This window comes from Macrobrachium rosenbergii, chromosome 2 (genome assembly GCF_040412425.1).
Source record: "Macrobrachium rosenbergii isolate ZJJX-2024 chromosome 2, ASM4041242v1, whole genome shotgun sequence".
NCBI classification, from domain to species: domain Eukaryota; kingdom Metazoa; phylum Arthropoda; class Malacostraca; order Decapoda; family Palaemonidae; genus Macrobrachium; species Macrobrachium rosenbergii.
In genome coordinates, this window is record NC_089742.1 from 23308150 (window position 1) to 23325649 (window position 17500).

The window sequence follows — 17500 nt, forward strand, 5'->3', positions numbered from 1 at the left end:
ATAAAGACAGTCAAAAGTCAAAATATAAATTGTGATGCAATCGTCTACAGAAGGAAACAGAGTTGTCTTTGTTTTATTTCCGTTATTTACATCTCAAACATTAATCTACCAACTCTCCAGACAAAAAAAAAAAAAAATTGTATAGGTTCATGTATAACTCATGAAGTATTATGATCTAAATGTCTGGTTGACTCACAACAAAAATATTTCGATAAGTTCAATATTATGGAGCAAGCAATCGAAATCAGAAATTATTCGATAAAGTTGAAAAAATTTAGCTCTCTTGCTTGCTTAATAGACATTAGACTGTGGATTGGTATCGACACCTTGAATGCTTGCCACCTCCACACTGGTGTAAACGTGAGTATGCTAAAGCCATAAAAATCATAAACTAGAGGCTTAATCTATCTGACGAATTTCGGAACACAAAAGTCTATTTTTTCGATATTTCCTCCTCTTTTGAGGTGGGAGTATTTTATCACTTTAATGTCTGAAATCCATTACCTAACACTCTTCTTTCTTACGAGGTTAAGGGCCTGTTTTACCAAGCTATGTTCGTTTCGGTCACTGCACCATAAAAAAAAATCAAGGCTATTCGCTTCTAAAAAGTAGAATTCTTAGTTTTTACGGTATTCTTTGCTTCTATTGCAGGGATTGGTTTGAAATCGCCAAAGATCTGAAGTCCATTAGCTGGTATTTTCCATTACGCGATCGATGGTCTGTTTTGGCAGTTTGTTCTTTTTAAACGTACAATAAAAAAAAAAAATAAAAATCAATATATCCTTAAGAACACTGAAGCTGACGCTTTAGGCATTTAACCAGAGAAATGGCAGGGGTCCGAAATCGGAAATCAGCCGGACTGACATATGGCTGACGGTGTTTAAAGGAATTGTTCTTATAAAATTTGTGGTGATTTATCTGGACTTTCTCGGTGTCATCGTAAATCAGGAAACGGAGTCGTAAAACTAAGATTAATCCGGCGCTCCGGAGGTGCCGGACCATCCATTTGAGTTTTAGTTAATGTACGTCGTTTTAGTACAGTAAACGGTATATAAAGGCCCGAGTAGAAAATGGTTGTTACTGAACTCAGTTACCAATTTAATCTTTCATTATACACACACACATATATATATATATATATATATATATATATATATATATATATATATATATATATATATATATATATATATATATAAAATTATGAGTATATATACACATCCATTTATATATATACATATATATATATATATATATATATATATATATATATATATATATATATATATATATATATACACACACACTCACACACACATATATATACACATATATATAAATATATATATATATATATATATATATATATATATATATATATATATATATATATATATATATATATATATTATACATAATATAAATATATATGTATATATATATATATATATATATATATATATATATATATATATATAATATATATAAATATATAAGTATATAAATTTATATATATATATACACACACACGCCAACTCAAATTCTTTTTCAGATAGAGGAATATTGCTTGAATATTCTTTTTTTTATGGAAGACGGAGGCTTGAACTTTACAGATATACCAAAAAACTGTTCCAGGAATTTCACCATTCTTTCTGCAATTTTAGGAAACCAACCTATTTTCGCTGTAGACCTTCTTTGGAGAAGAGTAAACGCAGTCTCTCATTTCTTGTATCTATATTCTTTTTATTTTTTTGCCTGTCGACGTCTTACTGTTTCTATGATATATACCTTCTTATTAATACTGTGTTGATGTTACTAGAAATCCCCAAAATATTAGAATTTCCTTGTGGATTTTCCAAAGAAAAATCTCCTGGCAGTAAAATATCGTTGTCCTATCGCCATTTGCTAGAGCTCGCAATTAATACGAGCTTTTGGGCAATTGTGTTATTCTCTTGAAAAAGAGAAGAGGGATAAAGTCTATACATTTTGGAATAAAGGGCTGTAACGATACAGTGAGTACAGAACATTTTTTATGTAATTTCGTAAAATATGAAGCGAATCACAAATGTTATGAAATCAACGATCATTTCAGATAACAATATTTGCTTTCAAGCAAGAGCCGTAGGACGGGCATATCTGTTTCAACTTATACAACCCAGGCCCTAAAAAGTAGGGTCAATGAATGTGGTCAAGGAAAACAGAAGTAGAACCAGAATTCCTAAGCCTGGTAATGGAGGAAAAGAAATGATGAATGAATTACAGCAATAAAATGAAAATAATGAAATTCACGCCATTCAACAAAGCGCATTAAGTATTCAACGCTTCTCAAAATTAATGAAATATTACATTATATTTTGTAGAAGAAGACTAGATGCAAAAGATGCAAGGTGATAATTAGCTTTGTTACGTTCATTCATGTCAAAACCTATATGGTTGTATTTACAATATATATACTGTATATATACACATATATATACATACATACATATATATTTACATATACATATATATATGTATATGTATATATACACTTGCATATATAATATATACATACTGTATGTATGTATGTTTACACACACACAAATACATATACACACACAAATATATATATATTATATATATATATATATATATATATATATATATATATATATATATTATTACTAGCCTCTGTCCTTCACCTTAGATTCGAAGCACCACAGTCGACTAATTATTATTTCCTCATTTCTCTGTTTGCTTTAACTGGGACCTATACTGCTCTGCCTAGCTGGGAATCGAACCTACCTTTTTTCTTGCTAAATAGACTGGCAGAACGATCACTGGTACACGAGGGCTTATATGTATATATATATATATATATATATATATATATATATATATATATATATATATATATATATATATATATATATATATATATATATAGATATGTGTGTGTGCATAATGTATGTATGTTATATACACATACACACACACATATATATATATGTATATATATACTATATATATATATATATATATATATATATATATATATATATATATATATATATATATATATATATATGCTGTATATGGTTGTGTGTGTGAATGAAAATATGATGTTTTAAACAATCACACATGTTTATGAAGCTTCATTTAGTTTTTATTTCGCTTATTTGGTTTTGAAGTAAAAGGATCAAGCTACATATACTCATTTGGCGATCGATCCCTTCAGTAGAAAATTATTATATCTCTGATTGCTAAATTACATTCACGATAACGCTAAAACGGTCTGAGGTGTCACACAACTGAGAATTTCTATTGAAATTTCCGAGTAGCCTTAGGAAACACAATGGAGGAGCCGGAAGATGGAGGAATAGAAGGCAAAAATTCGGCTAATGATACGTTTGAGGACAAATCTACTTTAAGGTAAGAAACTTCAGTTATAGGAATAATTCTTGTGAAGTACAATGACCTCTGGATGTTTCAAAGCTCTCTCTCTCTCTCTCTCTCTCTCTCTCTCTCTCTCTCTCTCTCTCTCTCTCTCTCTCTCTCTCTCTAAGAATTTTACATGACGCGATTTCAGACAAGGATAACTTTTGTCAAGATACATTGACGTCTACAATTTTTCATCTCTCTCAAACTCTCTCTCTCTCTCTCTCTCTCTCTCTCTCTCTCTCTCTCTCTCTCTCTCTCTCTCTCTCTCTTTTTATTTTTTTGGTTTCAGCTTCCTAGTCTTCACTGTTTCAGCGCTCTCAAAGACATTTTATATCCTGTGCTCTCTCTCTCTCTCTCTCTCTCTCTCTCTCTCTCTCTCTCTCTGTGTGTGTGTGTGTGTGTGTATCTTCTATTAACCTGACATAAGAAGAAAAATCTACATTAAAAGAAAAAGTTGCATGGACCAATTTTGGTACTGTTGATTTTCAAAATACGCGGATATTAAAACAAAACAATATTTCAAGTAAGTACAGAAGTGAATTCCAATTAACGAATTTCAGAATTATGAAATTAAATGGGGAATTATTTTCACTTAGAATGTTGGGCACTATACGAGACAAGTATCTAATCTTTATTAAAGATTTTGATAATCAAGTGGTAAAAACTGATCATTAATTGGCTATTGTTATGCAAGAACAATTTTGAATCAACATCATATTCATTTATTACTATCATTATTACTCGAAGTTTAGGCAAACTGATATCAAGCACGCCAAATTGGCTTTTAATTGCAAAGCCCGTCAAAGCCTATGAAAAATTATTTAATGAAAACAAAAAATTAATCCAGCAACCGAAGACAAACCAAGGAAAATATTGAATAATAAAATGAACTAGGTGAATAAATAAATATAAACAAATATATTCTGGTCCTACCTCTCTTCCCATTTCTTTGTATCCTTGGGTGGACACCCAATTGAGATATCCTTCTCCCTTTAATTTAGCCTGCCACCCTAGTGGCAAGGGTAGGATCAGGCTGGTATAAAGACTCCCAGCTGTGTGGGAATGGATGAGAAACAAGGAAGACCACTGAAAAAGAATTACTGATTAACAGCAGCCATCTGAGTTCAACTAACTAATAGGGCTGGAGATATTTTTCCTTAAAATTATTCATTAAGGATTAGACTTAATTTACGTGCATTGGCTGTGTGCTAGAACCAAAGACTGGTTATAGTTTAAAAATATAGGTGCTTTAGCAGAGGAAATGACTTGGAAAAATGCAGGATTAACAAACCAAAACAGTGCAAAGTAGAATCTATGATGTGACCAATTAACTAAAATTATGAGCGAGAAATGAATTTCTATCACAGCAGAAATAAATTCCTAGCTAACTCTTCATCAGCCGATGCCAGGGAATCGAACAGAGAGAGAGAGAGAGAGAGAGAGAGAGAGAGAGAGAGAGAAGATGTATAATCTCATAGCAGATGTGCTGGTCTCATCTTCTGATGCGGTCGTAAAGAATGTCTTCTTATAGCAGATGTGATGATCTCAGCATCTGATACAGAAGCAGAGAGAGAGAGAGAGAGAGAGAGAGAGAGAGAGAGAGAGAGAGAGAGAGAGAGAGAGAATGTATATCTCATAGCAGATGTGCTGGTCTCAGCTTGTGATACGACCGTAGGTGTTTGACCTTTTGGCAGAATGTATTCAGTGCTGTCGACCTCTTGCCGCCAGGAAAATCATCACGTATTCCAACAGTAAATCAAAGCCAATATCTCTCAATGAAGCTTATTGTTCGGAGGCTGGAGTTAGTCTTATTTGTTCCGTTATTTTTTTTTTTCTTTTAGAAATTTATAAGATACTTTTTTATTCAAGTGAAGGTACGCGGGTCTTTTCCAAAAGTTATTTAACACACACAAGTATATACACACATATACATATATATATACCTCTATATTTCTAACTCTTCCTACCATTTTTGCATGAAAACAAAAACGCACAATCACACACACACAGACTTAGACACACACACAGGAGGATATACATACATGACACACACACACAAATATATATACATATATTCATTCATTTATATATCATACATACATATATACATACGTATGTATATATATAATATATACATATATATGCATGATGTGTATGTATATATATATATATATATATATATATATATATATATATATATATATATAGTGTTTGTATATATATACATGTATGTACGTATATACTCTTGTGTGTGTCTAAGTCTGTGTGGGTGACTGTGCGTTTTTTCCTGCAAAAACGACAGTAAGAGTTAGAAATATCCTCGTAGCCCTATCTGTGGCCACAGAGGTACATGACAAAAGCATGAGCTATTCGAAAAGCTTGTTTTCTAATTGTCTAAAATATTTATATCGAACCCAACATTAATGTCTCATTTGTATAATTTCAAGCTGTAATTAACATAAATTATAGCTTTTGTACAATGTTATTGTTACTGACGTCAAGTAGGTTATCTACATTCGTCGCATTTGTCTTTCTTTCTACTTGCGTCAGGTGGATTTTTCTGTGGATTAATAAAGGGATTTATTTTCCATTTTTCTGATGCCATGATGTTTGGTCATATCTATCTGTCTGTCTGTCTGTTGGCTGGATTGCCTGTGAACTAAGGGAAGGATTTAGAAAACATACTTTTAATGCTTTACCCTTTTCATAACAACAACGGCTTTCTATATAAGCATATGAAGAGCTCCAAAAGTCATTAACTCATGGCAAAAGCTAATTCAGCAAAACAAACTAAAAATGGAAAAATGATAAAGGTAAATCAAGAAAAGGTTGATTTGCAAGATATATCTAGTTGAATGATACTATATATTGTTTAAAATCAACGATGAAAATTATGAAAGCTGCTATGTGTAAAACACTTAAAACTGAATGTAGCATTTTTCACAATTTCTTTTAGAAAAGAAAAAGTACACCAAAAGTTCTTCTAAAAATTCAACGTTTTCATATAAATTCTTACATATATTCATTACAATGTTATGACAAATAAACAAAGCATAGCAAATAAAAAAAAACTTGTATCTCCAGATCCTGTTCAGTTATCTGAGATACACTGCGTACAGACAGACCAATTAACAACAAGACTGACTGAAAACCATCACGGGAGTCTGGTTAAGGCAACTCTGACAGTGTAGATAACTCAATGAAGGGGAAAAATTTGCGGAAACCATCAAATAATTACCTTCATTAGCATTCTTCACTAGACAGGAATTCAATAGTTAGCCCCAATCAAAAAAAAGATACAAAATTAAAGGGGATTGGACGGGGTTGGGGAGGGGCAAATGACTATTCGAAACACTCCCTCCTCTTCCTCTCGTCCTCTTCCTCACCTCTCTCTTTCGCTCTCTGGCTGCAACTCGAAGATCTTTCGAGAAAGTCTGTATTGTGCGTTATCTTATCAAAGCGGCCATTTAAAGGCTCCGTGTTGAGGAAGATTTTTCCTCTATTTCTCCATTTTTTTCACTTGACGGCTCCTTTGTTCTGGTAAAGTTGGCTTCTATTGTTGTCCCTTGTCTTTTTCGGATGTGATGACAATGGGGTTTTTAGCAGAGGAGTGGAAGACTCACCATTGCTGTATTGTTTTACATTTCTCAAAACGCCTCCATCTCCTGTGCCCCTTTTTCTGGAGGAAACGTTACTTCGATGCGTTTTTCTTCACTCATCATCCGTTTCCGTATCAAGATGTTTGTGTTCATTTCGATATATATATATATATATATATATATATATATATATATATATATATATATATATATATATATATATATATATATATATATATATACACTTACATACACACGCACACACACACACACACACACACACACACACATATATATATATATATATATATATATATATATATATATATATATATATATATATATATATATATATATATATATATATATACAAAAATATTTTCTGTTACAAAAGAATTCTTATCAGTTGAAGGAAACAGTTGTTTCCGAAATATAACGCTGCAAAATCTACCCTCTGGTGTTTTTATGGGCAACCTTTATTAGATAGATATATATATGTATATATATATATATATATATATATATATATATATATATATATATATATATATATATATATATATTATATAATGTATATACATATACAGACCTTCCCAGCCAACCAAATTAATTCTTGCATTTTATACGTCGAGGAAATCCCTGCATAAACGTGAAAAGGAAGGAAAAGACACGTTCGAACTGTCTCAAACCATCACTGCTAATTTTTAATGTAGGGTGAGGCGGTTAGGAGGTGTTACATTATACAGAAGTCCGCGGTGTTAACAGAAGTGATGAAGGTTTCATGCATTCGGCTTCAATGACATTTACCAAAAGATACGAGCATTTTACGACCGAACCAAAGTCACAACGATTGACTCGAGTTCTAAATCAAGAAGCGGCGACACAGATTTAAACCCTGGGGATGGGATGAGGTCAAGATACAATAACGTAACTAGACAAAACTGCATTTCGTCCAAACAGCTGTACAGTTTCCTATTTTCGAAATAGGGATTCCATGCTTTCAGCTATATGTAGCAGATTCACTTTACTTTGCTTATGGTCATTATTGAAGAGATCATTACTATAAGCCTGGTTATTGTACACTAAGAGATTAGCAAACCTAAAAAACCATCATCATGTCTCTTAAAATCAGCATGTTGCTCGTTGTGGTTAGCTGGGCCATTTGTCAACCGCGATGAAGGAAATATGTCCTTTAGTTCTTCTGTTGCCAGAATAACGATAACTAGGCCTTTGTCATAAGGGAAAAGGACAGCAAACTAATCCTTTGAAAACTTTCGTAGATTCCGTAATGTTTGAGTGATGATTACTAAGAGCCCACGAGCTTCAGGTTGGTGGCCAAAACAAAGGTTTTATCGTGACTTTTCATTATTTGGGTGACCTACCCGATCTTGAGGCTGAAATTCATATTAAGAGAATTTAAAACTGACCAAATGCGAGAGATGTGGTTACCCTTCCGGTGTGGAGGAGTAGGATAAAGACGGAAAGAGCAAGGGACTGTGGATTGTGACCTCAAACTTGAAACAAAAAGGAAAATACACATAGAAAGGAACCACCTTGTTAAGTCATCGCTTCTTGGGGTTATCTGTGTTATTCTGACTCAAAATATGTAATTGTAGAATATATAGTTATAATTTTATTGTTCTTCATTTTACTTGATATTCCTTTGTAGTTTAGCCCACTGTTTCTCTTTTCCTTAATTTTATCTTGATCCCTATACGACTGTGCTTGAAAAGGTATTTAGTTACTCGACCCCATCGCCCTTTGTCATCATCATCATCATCATCATCATCATCATCATCGCCTTCAACGCTGTGCTACGCAGAAGGCCTATGTGAAATTTCTACACTAATGACGACTTTCCTGAGCTTTCATTTTCACTAATCTCCAGCCACTTGCCTCATAGTTCTCATCCAGGTAGTCTACAATTGGTCCTCTGTCAACAGCCAAATGTTATGACCAACCTACAAATCTTGACTTATTAATAAAATCTATTTGCTCCTTGTTTCCAAAATATAAACTTCAATGCTATAGGAATGTCGTATTTATTGTAATATTATTATAAATAATATGTAGTGTGGCTCGCGTGACTTGGTGATAGCATGCTGAGCCCACGACAATAAGGTCCATGGTTCGTCTATTGTCTACCGGCAGCAGTCGACCGAGTTGTGAATGGTTACCAGCAGAAGCTGGGAGTTGGACAAAAGGTCTTGAGCTTAGCACCTATGACTGGAATTTGCAAACCTTCCGACACAAACCCCTCAAAAAAAAATGGTAACCAATAAATAAAAACACAATAAGATTAAAAACAGTCCAACGTTTCAGAACGGCAGACAATAAAAATGGATATATGAACGTACACAAAGTTGGCAACAACAAGCGTTTATCGTGCCAAAAAAAAGTGGCTAAAATGAATGAGACCATATCGAATTCCATGAATACGAAAAAAAAACACTAATGAACCGGTCCTAATGAAAACATGCTTCCCAGTTTGATATTAAGTACATGCAAACAATTCCAATGATAAGCGACTTCTGCGACAGCCGCGCAGCAATTATAAACTCAGTCTCAACTTGATCTCATATGAGGTGTTTCTCATCACTTCTCTGTTTACTGTACACAAAAGCACTGCTGATAATGATATCACATACACACAGACATACACGGAGTAGAGAGTGGAGGAACATTTTTAAAAACTGAATTTTGTAGACTTTACGGGATCTCTCTCTCTCTCTCTCTCTCTCTCTCTCTCTCTCTCTCTCTCTCTCTCTCTCTCTCTTTCTCTCTCTCTCTCTCAGTTAAGCAGGCGACCGGAAGTTAATTTTTTTTTTTATTTTCAATGAAGTTTCACCAGAATATGCAGTAATTTGCTGTTATATTGATATTTATCGTTATGTAAATTATTTTTATCATAAATCCCCAAGAAAAATACATTTATCTACAAAACTCAAGTTGCCGGCATAAAGAGGGATCGGTTCCACACGGGGTTAGAAAATAAAATTAGTGAAACTTTACTACACTGAATAATTTATGACTTTATAATAAGAAACTTGGTGGATTTAGTTTCTATCCTCAAGTAAATTTCTTTCTGTAATGGTCATGTTCCGGAGACTCAATGTTTTTTTATATATCTAAGATATCTTAATGGCAACGTTTCTCATTCACTTACGAATTTCACTGTTTTTCTAATTTTTACAATACCAGTACACTGCAAGTGGGAACAAACCTCGAGCAAGACTTTCACACTGTTTAGAATGGCATATGTTCATTATTCCGAAGATGAAACCCATTCACATGGAACAAGCCCACAGGGGCCACTGACTTGAAATTCAAACCTCCAAAGAAAATACAGGGATATTTCCCCCTACCATGATATCCAAAACCCTTTCAGGGTGGTGCTCTACCTTGAGGTACACTATACTTGTACTCACGACTTTGGTATTTCCTATGTAGCAATGTCCAGGTTGTTCTATCTATTAACCCCGTGATTACCCCCTTTATTATATATATACTGGTTTGATATATATATATATATATATATATATATATATATATATATATATATATATATCAATACAGCATGAAGGAACGCGTGCTTGAGAATATCACTAAGTCCACGTCGGAAGGCAGTGAAGACCGGGACTTTGAACAAGTACTTTCGTAGTTTATTCTACATTTTCAGTGTGAACTTGAAAATGTAGAATAAACTACGAAAAAGTTTATTCAAAGTCCCGGTTTTCAACCTTCACACTTAGAAATATATATATATATATATATATATATATATATATATATATATATATATATATATATACATATATATATATATATATATATATACATACAATATATAATATATATAAATATATATATATATATATATAATATATATATATATATATATATATATATATATATATATATATATATATATAATATATATATATATATAATATATATATATATATATATATATATATATATATATATATATATATATATATATATATATATATAAATGCATGTTTGCATGTTTGTATGTTTGTCAGCTATGGAAATCCGGACTGCTTGACCGATCTAGGCAAAATTTGGCACGTGGACATCATTTGACCCAACTTAGACAAAGGGTAGGTTTCAAACCTGTACCCTCTCCCCCTTCCCCATCCCCCTTCCCTCTTCCCTTTGTAACTTTTGTGGTAACTGCTTGACCGATCTAGACAAAATTTGGCATGTCTCCATCATTTGACCCAACTTAGATAATAGGGTAGGTTTCAAACCCGTACCCCCTTCCCCTTCCCCCTTCCTTTTGTAACTTATGTGGTAACTGGTTGACCGATCTAGACAAAATATGGCACGTGGGTATCATTTGACCCAACTTAGTTAGTAGGATAGGTTTCAAATCCATACCCACTTCCCAGGTCCCGGGGCGATGCAGATAGCTTTTTAGAATATGTTAATGGTATACATCAAAATATAAAGTTTACCATTGAATATGAAAATTCGGTATCGACCCTGTTAATTAGGGCTTTTAGTTTAACTTCTAGCTGCATCTCTTTCCATGAGGAAATAATATATTTCCAAAAGTATTTTGCGTCCAAGCTTTTCTTTAGGCACGTTAACAAATTTTTAAACAAAGTTTTCATGCCAAAATTCGCTGTACCCACTGTTCCAAAACTACCATTTTTTGCCAGTCTTCCACTAATAAATAAAGTCTTTTTATGAAGAACTGCACAAAATCATCAATCGCCATATTCCAGCTATTAATCTAAAGCTAATACCAAGAAACCCTTTAACGATTGGCTCTCTATTTAAATACAAAGATAAGCTATACACTAATGACTTCTGGTGTAATATGCAAATTCACTTTCCCCAGATGTGACCTGGGGACATATGTCGGTTGCACACGGGGGTTGCTGAAGGTGAGAATAGATTCTCATCGTGGTGTTACCTACAGAACAGGGGTTAAACTATCGAGCCCTGAATTCCCCAGCATACGAGACCATGTGCTAAAATGTAAACATAAAATAAAATATGATGATTTTGAAATATAGAGTAGAGCCTCGAATGACCAACTTCTAACGGTTCTAGAATCATTATTTATTAAACAGATTGTTCCGCAGTTAAACTCCCAGTCCTCTGCCACGCCCCTATACCTATTTTGTGTTTCTGGAACCCCAAGTTACCCTTCGTTGCCATTCGACTGTCTTTCTTCTTGAAATATAGGTGTGCCTTCTATTCTGTATTTCAATGCTTGTTTTTAAGCATTTTATAACAATTGTAATTTTTTTTTTTGTTCTTGTCCGAGTCGATTTAATGATTATAAATTTGTTTGTCTTTTTAGCCTTGAAAATGGGACTTGTGGTCCAGAAACGTCGGCAACTTTAATCAAGTCATGATATCAACATGCCTGTCCCTCTCCCTCTTCGGATATATATACAGTATATATACAGTATATATATATATATATATATATATATATATATATATATATATATATATGTATGTATGTATAATATATATATATAATTTATATACATTATATATATATATATATATATATATATATATATATATATATATATATATATATGATATATATATATATATATATATATATATATATATCTTCTTCTTCTTCTTTTAACTTGCTTTTTAACATACTTTTATATATATATATATATATATATATATATATATATATATATATATATATATATATATATATATATATATATATATATATGACAGTTAACTTCAGTGTCTGCTTCCATGCGTATAAACTTCCATGGTGATACGTTGACACCATGGAAGTTTATACATTCAAGTCTGAAGAGTAGAGTTTGCTTCATTGTTATCAAACATAACCTGTCACGCAGATTCGGATTATTGCACAGTCGATATCAAGCCTGTTCTAAAATTCTTGCATGTTCGACCTTTTGAAATATTTTGGTGCGCTCTAACAGAGTTTGTTCTGAGAAACACGATTCGAAGGTTTGGATCGAATCATGCTGTAGATCGGAATATCTTCTTAACCTAATTCGATATCTAATCAACTTAGATTTAATTCATTTGTTGACTGGTATTTATTATGCTGTTTAATAAAATTTTATATCCCTAGTTTAGCATTTATTAATCTTTATAAATGGGATCATTGTTCAAATAAATAAACTCACTCAAAGTCAGAAATAAAAACTGAACTTGGTCTCTTGATACTTATATGTGATTAAAATATTGAATATTGGAAAATACCACTTTAAATTTTTGTCAGAACTAACCTTGGCTATACACTTCATAATTGCAAGCAAAAGGAAAAAAGAATTTTAGATAGACTGTGTCCAAAAACGGAACCAATTATTAATATGGACTGGTGTAAAATAAACAATAATTATTATGGAATTCAGATGGTAATGATAGGAAATGTATAGTTGGCTATGAATATCATAAAACTAATGGTAAATTTGTGAGTAAAGAAGCAAAATAATAATGTTAATGGAAGTAAACGAGTTAAGGTTTGCTGTGCGAATACTGGTCGCAAACATCAAATAAAGATAAACACAACAGAAATGAACCTTCCAGACAATGGCGCTAAACAAGCAGAAGCTGATAAATTTATAGAAATAGACTGAGCCTCAAAGTCACTCTGTGATTGACCGTGCCTTGTCGAATAACGGATGTTTTGGAAAATTTATCTTAAATGGGAGCATGACTGAAAGAGTGTAAGATTAACTCCATCAAGCAGTAACTCGCTAATGGTGTGCGTGCAACTTGGGTGCAACAGGTCTGTAGGAAAAATTTTCGGCGCGGGACACTCGGGTGGGAAGCGTCCAGGAACTAATTTTGTTTCCATTCATGAGAATGACACGATTGTTTTATTCAGTTATCTTTACGACCATCTTACCCTCAAATATAAAACTGTGTTTTTAAAATATTTTGTTTTTACAGCCTGGTGATAATCTAGCCTTATTCTGTGCATTGATTGAAAATTTTGAGCAATGATATTGGCCGAAGATAAAAAAAATTTTTTTTCATAAACCATCTGATAGAAGACACATTAAAATAAAATCCTTTTTAATCGCTTCACATTTTAAAAAATTCTTGCCAAATACAACCTAAGGATATATGAAGCGAGAGAGAATCTTCCTCCGCCAATCGCTGAGTAGAATTGGTCGTGCAAATGCTATTTCCTACAAACTGATCAGGGGACGTATGCAAAATAGCATCACAGAATAAGGGAGACGAAGTTATATGGTTTGCCTTAATTTCCGTCATTCTTACGAAGTCTTTCTATCTGCAGAGGATTGGGTGGGAGTTGAAAGCTTTTAGGCCATGTATCGGAAGGCATCGTCTCTGTTCTTTATGAAGCGTATGATATTATACACACTTGCACGAAAATTTATAGCACATACATACATACATGCATACATATAATATAAAAGTAAGTGTATGTTTATTTGTTTGGATACTATAGAAATCCAAACCGCTTAGCAGACCGAGACAAAATTTTGCACGTGACCTCTTATGTCACCCCAGAAAGATATATAATTCAAATCAGATCCCTACCCCGTGACAGACACACAAACACAGACTAAACAAATTAAATTTTCGTTTTTACGTCATCTTTTCCTTCAGTGCTTTATGGGTTAATTCTCATTTTCACCTGACACTCCACCTTTCTTCCAGACGCTGTAAGATGTATGATTAGCGGCCCTACAACAAAAGATCCAAACCCCCTATAACATCAATTTTTGATCAGAATTTACGTGAATTTTGATAATAATTTATGAGAATTAATATAACTGTTTATTACCTCGATAAAATAAAAACTGAAAACCTATATCAGTTTAAATTAGGTTGGAATTAATTATCGACAACGGAGTAGCGAGGAGCAAAAGACAGCGGATGAAACAATTGCCAGTTAACCATATATACAGGCAGGCCTTCCCAAGTCGGTCAACTTAAACTCGGTGATTCACACACTTTTAATTGAAATTGATACCTGGCAACTACATTAATCCGTGAACAGCAAGACTGGAAGAGTAACTACCAGTCTATTCGCACCTATTGCTGCATTCCCGCCATTTAGAACAATAAAATGTTTGTTATGCCTTACATTCCTCCACAAAGGGAATGTTTTTGTGCTTATGATACCTTATTACATCATTACCATAGGTACGGATTGACCGTTAGGTGCTCACAAAACCTTGCTTTGTACGAGTAGATATAGCTGTCATACGGACATGCATAACGGTATTTTTGCTATCGTTCCGTGTAACCTTATATTAAATGCTACATTTATAAATTTGATGTCATTGTAAATTTAATGAGTTGTAATTTATTAGGTTATGTTAAAAACGTCTCTAAAACCAATATAAAGCATACGTACGTATCACGAGTTGAATTTAGCTTTGTTGGAAACTGTTTTGCAACTTTTTTTTCTTGATTCACCAAAAATCGCTAGACAGAGATACTTAAATTTTTTATATAAAATAAATTGACTTTCTTTTTGATAAATAATTATTTTGTGTTAGATGTGCTATGACAAAGAGCAGTGAAACAAAGGCAAAATGTACGAACGAGTTGTAGGTTATAGGTAAGTGACACCTGTTGGTTACTATTTTTCAAAAAATCAGAAAAAATAAGTACACTGAAATATCTCATTTTTATTTACACGATGAGAAAATTCAATACTTTTCGTTTCCAATAAATTCTGTTGACTGATGAGGAGGTGGAAGACTAGCTGTTGCAGTAATTCACTTGATAATAGGAAAGAAGCAAAATGGCGTTAAAGAGTATAGCCTAAATATTTCTAATTAAAAAAAGACATATATTCTTATACGATATTAATGAATGAAATTAAATTTGAACCTGAGAAGGAGAGAGAGAGAGAGAGAGAGAGAGAGAGAGAGAGAGAGAGAGAGAGAGAGAGAGAGAGAGAGGTGGGTAGGTTGTTAAGAGTTTTCCGGGTGGGTTGGGGAAAATAGAGAGATATAGAGAGAGAGATAGAGATATAGAGAGAGATATATATATAGGGGGTATATATAATAGATATAGCTTATAGGTTGTATATATATATATATATATATATATATATATATGGTATATATATATATATATATATATATATATATATATATATATATATATATATATATATATATATATATATATGTATGTATATATATATTAATCAAAATATTAATAAAAATGTTAAACAACACATATTCCATGATATGGAATTCACTATATCTTGGGAATAGCGTATAACCAAGGGGAATTATAACTGACAGGATCATCTATCCTGGTCAGGATTCGAATTTGGCCCTTTCGTCAAAAAATAAAAACAAACAGTTCACTTTGACCAATCGCCTATCATCACATTTATATTGGCTTGTTGTGGCATTGTAGATTTATTATAGCCCTGCAGATGACCAAAAGTTGATATCTGAATGAAACAAAAAAATTGAAATAATTTTGAGGTACAAGATTACTTGTGAGATAATTCATCAGATTTTTAAAAAAATCATAAACAAAAAGATGGACAGCTACGGATTAATTAACAAAGGATTAAGCATACGGCCACGGAGACCAAAAAGCCTGGAGGGAAGGACAGGAGCTGGAGATCACCGGATAAGAAATAGAAAACGGCAGATGGTCCACATACATATACAGTACAGTATACCCAAGTGCAGCTCTTATCTCCTCTGCATCGGTACCTGAAGAAGAAGGCTGTATGTCTTCGAAAGCTTGTACTTTATAAATTAAAAATCTAGAACTTAACCATCCCGATTTATTGTAGCCTAATGCGAGTAATAATATGAATATATATATATAAAATATATATATATATATATATATATATATATATATATAAATATATATATATATATATATATATATATATATATATATATATATATATATATGACATATATATTTATATATATATATATATATATATATATATATATATATATATATATATATATATATAATATATAATATATATATATATATATGTAATATCACCCATGGGAATATGCATATATCTGTGTTCGTGTGAGAGTGTGTATCTGAGAATTCATGTGAAAGTGTCAGTGTGTGTGCCCGTGTATAGATGCGTAAAATGGGCTTGCAACAAAGACAGAGACAGCACCACAATATCCGTAAGGACGCAATCAAGTTAGAGTAACAGCTAAAGAAAAATTCAACATAGTTGTCAGATTTCTAACGGTAAAGGAATGGTAGTGCAATGCGGTACTTCAACTCGTCTGCATTCATGCAGAGAGAGAGAGAGAGAGAGAGAGAGAGAGAGAGAGAGAGAGAGAGAGAGAGAGAGAGATTAAAATTAAAATAGCATATTTCCTGTATCAACCAGACTGTTTAAATGTGATTTGGTTTTAAAACCAAATATCCAGTATTTAAGTATTTCAGACTAACGAATTATGAAAGTTTAAAGTTATCGGATTTTCTGCTCAATACGACTA

General features: G+C 32.5%; 1 long non-coding RNA gene across 1 annotated transcript in view; it reads right to left on the minus strand.

Annotated features, from left to right (window-relative positions):
• Positions 1-17500, minus strand: part of LOC136849638 (uncharacterized) — a 46896-nt gene that overhangs the window by 1085 nt on the left and 28311 nt on the right. The gene's annotated exons all lie outside the window — the stretch shown is intronic.